Source organism: Musa acuminata, chromosome BXJ1-7, assembly GCF_036884655.1.
Source record: "Musa acuminata AAA Group cultivar baxijiao chromosome BXJ1-7, Cavendish_Baxijiao_AAA, whole genome shotgun sequence".
NCBI lineage: Eukaryota > Viridiplantae > Streptophyta > Magnoliopsida > Zingiberales > Musaceae > Musa > Musa acuminata.
In genome coordinates, this window is record NC_088333.1 from 29,998,584 (window position 1) to 30,005,000 (window position 6,417).

The 6,417-nt window shown below is 38.0% G+C and overlaps 1 pseudogene; it reads left to right on the plus strand.

Moving 5' to 3' along the window:
• Positions 1–2,385: 2,385 nt before the first annotated feature.
• On the plus strand, positions 2,386–3,227 carry LOC135679974 (putative germin-like protein 2-1; annotated as a pseudogene).
• The last annotated feature ends 3,190 nt before the right edge of the window (positions 3,228–6,417 follow it).

The window sequence follows — 6,417 nt, forward strand, 5'->3', positions numbered from 1 at the left end:
CAATAAATACACATATGTGAATCTAGACATATCATCTATAAAAGTAATGAAATATCTATTATCTCCTCTCATTAATATGCTATTTAATTCACATATATCAGAATGTATTAAGTCTAATAAATTAGTATATCTTTTAACACTTTTGAAGAGTTTTTTCATCATCTTTGATTTAATACAAATTTTACATTTATTAAGATCATTAAAATGATAATTTATTAAGCCACACTTAACCATTCTTCTAATGGTGCTAGTTTCAATATGTGCTAATCTATCATACCATAATAAATAAGAATCAACAATATAAATATAAGCAATATTTTTATTAAATTTAGAATCATTGTCAACAATAGATAATTTGACCATTCCCTCAGCGAAATAGTCTTTTCCAATAAAAGTTCTATTATAAGATAGAATTAACTTTTCGGATTCAAATACAGATTTAATTCCAGATTTGCCAAGGAGATTCCCACTCACTAAATTTCTACTTATATCTGGTACATAAAGAACATTAGTAAGAGTGACTTTCTTACCCGAAGTGAAAGTGAGTTCCACATTTCCCTTGCCAATCACCTTAGAATGAACTTCATTTCCCATTTGAATCTCTTGCCCTTCTATGACTTCTTTGTAAGTCTTGAAAAGTGTCTTATCATAGCAAACATGGATGGTAGCACAAGTATCATACCACCAATCAGAAACCTTACCAAATATGACATTCACTTTGCTTACCATAGCGATTATATTATCAACTCCCTCAACGGAGTTGGCTTTCGATTTCTGACATTTCTTAAATCTGCAATCCCTAGCAAAATGATCAGGTTTTCCACAAACAAAACAACCTCCACTCTTTGGCTCCTTAAATTTTCTTTGATCCCTTTTGGGGCCAAAATGATTCTCTTTGTTTTGCTTGCCTTTGTTGGAATTCTTAGGTTGATTCACAGTATTTGCTTTTATATTGCAAAAAGAGTTCTCACTCTTGTCTCTCATCCTCGATTCCTCCTCCAAAGTGATATCCTTGGAGTCATACAAAATCTTTTTCCTATACCCTTTCCAAGATAAAGACAACTTGGCTATTATAACCCCTACTTGAAAAGGTTTAGGAAGTTCAATTTTTTCAGCCTTTAATTGATTAACAATGATCTGCAACTCATGCACTTATGCCAAAATTAGCTTGTCATCCATAAACTTGTAATCAAAATATTTAGAAATTAAAAATTTCTTTGTACCTTCCTCCTTGGCATGATACTTTAATTCCAAAGCATTCCAAATTGCTTTTGCAGATGGTTCCATCGTATAAAGATCACAAAGCCAATCCGAAAGAGTATTGAGAATGTGTCCTCTACACATGACTTAATCTTCAATTCTTTTCTTTTGTTCAGCCTTGACTTCATCGGTGTCATCATCGGTTAGATCAGGAATTGGTTGAAGATTTGGATCAAGCACATAAAAGATCTTCAAAGCAGTCAACAAGAACTTCATCTTATTTTGCCAACGGGTAAAATTTGTTATATCAAAACGATCCAAATGAACAAAATCTTGATTCAATAATTTGATGGTATTTGTGGCCTCCATGATGAATTTGTATAAACTCACAAAATATCAATTTTAGATTATTAAAAAAATACAACAAAGAAGAGGATAAAAATACTATGGAAACAAATAACAAACACAAGATCAAGAATACTATACGAAATATATTTAGGCTTGAAATATATATAAACACTTTCCTAAAAATAATATTTGCACTCTCTTCTCAATAAGATTGCTATGGGTTTGATACAAATAGTTTTAGTAGATATGACAAGCCTTTAGAAGATCTGTATTGAGCAAACAATAAAGAATCTTCAAAGAAGAATTAAAGAATGTCTAATTCAAGCACTTGAAGAGTAAAGAAGAAGAGTATGAAAGAGATGTCTACATTATTTACCCTCAAATACCTATTTATAAATATTTTTCTCAAAAGACATCTTTGAAAAATAACTACTAAAATAAAGAAACCACCTTTTCAAATAAATCTTTTGAAAAGAATTTTTTTTTCTTTTTAATTTGAACAATTTATAACAGTTGATGCCACCATGTGTGTCGTTAGTTGTGTCAATTGGCCATCCGCTAGTTGTTGCCACCGAGATATAGATGTCAAGAACGTGAGGCAACCAAGTAAGTGATACTAGAATAATGATTAGGAAGAATGGTAGATGTTTGGGAAGAAATAGCGCAGTCAAGATCTTCATCGGCTAAATTAGTCAGCACGGCAAGTCAAGGCCTTCATCAGCTAAATTAGTCAGCACATTGCCGTGAAGAATACAGACTCCATCAACCAGTTCACAATTGAATAGTTCCTCGTAAGTTTCTATATATACATCCCGATTCTTGATGCCAGTTACAAAGAAACTTACATCATTTCATCTTGCTTGTTCAAAGAGAGAGAAGATGGTAGCTCGGATCATCCTCATTGTTGCTCTTCTTACCCTGTCTTCCTCTCGTGCATTGGCTTCTGATCCGAGTCCTCTCCAAGACTTCTGTGTTGCTGACTTCGACTCCAATGGTAGGCATGCATGGTTAATCTCGCAGCTGGGTCTTTGTGCATGTACTTGCTGAAGTTGCTACTTAAGCTTGTTCATCATGCATGCTGCAGTGTTCGTGAATGGATTCCCCTGCAAGGATCCCACGAATGTCACACCAGATGACTTCTACATCTCCGGCTTGGACAAGGTCGCAAACACCGACAACGATTTGGGCGCAAACATCACTCTGGTCAACGTTAACCGACTCCCAGGTCTCAACACCCTTGGAGTGGCCATGTCTCGCATCGACTACGCGCCCTTCGGTCTCAACCCTCCTCACTCGCATCCACACTCATCCGAGATACTGCATGTTGCAGAAGGAACGCTCTTCGCTGGCTTCGTCAGGTCCAACACCGAAAAGGGCAACATTCTCATCGCTAAGAAGCTGAACACGGGCGATGCGTTTGTGTTCCCCCAGGGCCTCATGCACTTCCAGTTCAATCTGGGGGACACTAACGCGGTGGCGTTCGCTGCCTTTGGCAGCCAGAGCCCGGGTCTCGTCACCATAGCCAATGCACTGTTCGGATCGAAGCCGCCAATTCCTTATTACATTCTTTCCCAGGCCGTGCAGCTTAGCAAGACGACCGTGGACTGGCTTCAGCAGCAGGAGTGGGTGGACATCGCTCGGGAATATTAACTTGTGCTAATTAGTATAAGGCAATAAAGATTGAATACTCCATGTCATGCATGCTTTAATGATTGTAACTCCGTTATATGGATTACCTCATGTATAAATAGTGTTTGGTTTGTTCGATAATAAAGTAAGAAAGCTTGCGGTATCAGTGAATGTTTGTACGCACTCTAGTTTCCATTTATGAAAAAAAGGGATAAGAGAAAAAGGGACTACCTAAGTGAAGGTTTGTACGTGTTGTGTAATGTCGACGTGGGCAAGGATGGGTGAACGAGGTCAGGTCAAAGGGTTGGCTCTTGGGCTCTTGGGTGAAATGGGAGAGATTCTCAACTCAACCCGTCTAATACTTAAGTTAGCATATGATTTTTATGATATAAATAGGAGGGAATCAAACATCCATAGGCTAGAAGTTTCTTAGTTGTCACCTCCTATTCTCCTATCCACTTTTCCTCCTCAGATAGTAGATGTGGAGATTTAGGCAGCGATTTGAGGAGCGTCATCGTAGCCCTACTATGTGGATCACCGCTAGAAAGGAAGACGCTTGACCTCCTTCATCATCTCCTACAGATCTATAGGGATTTAGGAATATACGATCTCTCTAAATAACATAACAATCTCATGCATAGTTTTAAGTTTCGCAGGTTTTGTGCACCAATCTTCACACGACGATAAATACATTTTTAAAAAAATTTGAGGTTTTTGTTTTTCTGTTCTTTCGCTATGCATATGATGTTGCCCCTAAATTTCCTATATATTCCTCTTATGATACCAAGAGCGAATGATCCTCTATCAACACTTAATAGTCCTTGTAAGATTGATTGTCATTCTCGATGACCAACTATGCTAGATCTGGAACTTTCATACTTATAACTCTGGTATCAAAGAGTAGAGTACTTATACAAGACATCCTTAGTGTTTCAAACCTAAGGACCAAATACACTACTGGGATGACGGAATCACTATCTAACAATAAGGTATCATAAGTTATCCAGTATTTTGTAAGTAGACCAATCAATGAACTCATTCTCCATTGAGCACCTATATTATATCCCTAGTGTCCCCACACGAGCAGCTATGAGATCAGCCGCCTCCATCATATGGATGGGTATATAGTATACATGTCTATCCGATTATCTCGATGTCCTTCTTGAGTAACCTATGACTGGGATTATTTAGGGTCTGTGTTTAAAGGTGAATCAGTCTCATTATCGTGATCTCATCATGATATGATTCCCATTGCACAGATCTATGAACATCACAATATATGTATTTAATAAGTAATATAAAGTATAAAAATATCATAATAATAATAAGAAAAAAGAATATGTATCGTGTCACATGTGCTATCACTCACATAATTGGCTTATAAGGCACCTATGTCTAGCCCGATCATCGCGGGCGAGCCCCGCCCCCCGTAGGCAGCTCGCTTGCAAGCATAGTGCCCGTAAATAGCTCATCCCCGGGTGTTGTGCCCACGGGCACCACCATTGGTGGCCTGCCTACGAGTGCCCAAACCGTAGGTGGTGCCTACTACAGCCAGGCCGTCAGTAGTAGCCCATCGATCGCCAGCCCCCTACATGCAGATGGCGCCCAAGGCTACCATCTATGAGGGTAGCAATAGTTGCTGCCCTTTCTCACTTTTATATTAATAATTTGATCTCAAAAGGTCTTTCTAAAATAAAACATACATAGTTTAAAATCTAATTTTCGTATAAACAACCAAGCTTTGATACCATTGTAGGGAAAACTAAAGGAGATTTCACATGCGTAACAGAAGAATAAAAAATAAAAAATTTAGATTTTTACAAAATGTTTTCATCATCGTACGAAGATTGATGTGCAAAAACCTACGAAATTGAAAACCATATGTGCGATAGTTGTGTTACTTAGAGAGATCATATATCCCTGAAATCCTATAGATCTATGGGAGAGGATGAAGGAGGTCAACTATCCTCTCTCTCTAGTGATGATCCACAAGGTAGAGGTTACAGAGATGCTCCTCGAATCACTGCCCAAATCTCCACATCTGTTGGCTTAGGAGGAGAAGGGGAGAGGAGAATAGGAGGTGGCGGCTAAGAAGGCCCAGCCTATGCCCCTTTGGTTCCCTCCTATTTATAGAGGCTCTCTATCAACTTAACTATAGTGGATCCTACCCTATTGGGCACTGGATCTCCATCGACCTACCCAAGCCTCTATATTAGTGGGTCATTATTCAATAATCTAGCTTTTATTGGATCTCATCTATAGGATCCAATAATTCAAGGGCTTATTGGATATCCAATAAGATAAGGACTTTAACGAATATCTCATATCCGAACCTCTACTCGTCACAACACCTACCATATATGTGTGACCCTCTATGCCCAATATTAAGCTAGTTGTGAGTCATACTCATCAAAACTCCTACTAAGTCAGTGAATTATTATCTCTATAATAATTCACTTGACTCATCGAATATACTAGGCCACTACGCCACAGTTCCCAGATGATATAAAGGAATCTAATTCTTTAGACATATTTATCCTCAATTACCATATACCTATAGTCCCTCATCGATCTAATGCCATAGAGACCGTATATTGAGCCTAGTGTTGTCAAGCCTATATGGTTTCTACTCGAGTCTCACTCTAATTGGATTCTTCCGGAGAACTATTTCTCTCTTAATCCGAATGACCTTGGTCAAGGATTTGTCAGAACAAGAATACATGGGATATTCCTCTCATGACACTGAGAGTGGATGATCCTCTATCGATACTCAATAACCCTCATAAAATTAGCTACCACTCTCGATGATCGATAGTGTTAGATCTGAAACTTCCAGACGACATTAAAGAGTGAAGCACTCATATAGGATATCTTTGGTGTCTCAAGTCTAAAGACCAGATATATCATTGGGACGACGGAATCGCTATTTGACAATAAGGCATAATCAACCATCCAACATTCTGTGAGTGAATCAATTAGTGAACTTATTCTCTAATGAACACATGCACTGTATCCCTAGTGTCCCCATATGAGCACCAATGAGACTAGCCGCCTCCATCATATGCACAAGTATAGAGTACACCAGTCTATCCGGCTATCTCGATGTCTCTCTCGAGTATCCTATGATCGGGATTATTTAGATATGTGTTTCAAGGTGAATCAGTCTCATTATCATGAACCATGAACATCACAATACATATACATATATATATATAAATATATATATATATATATATATGT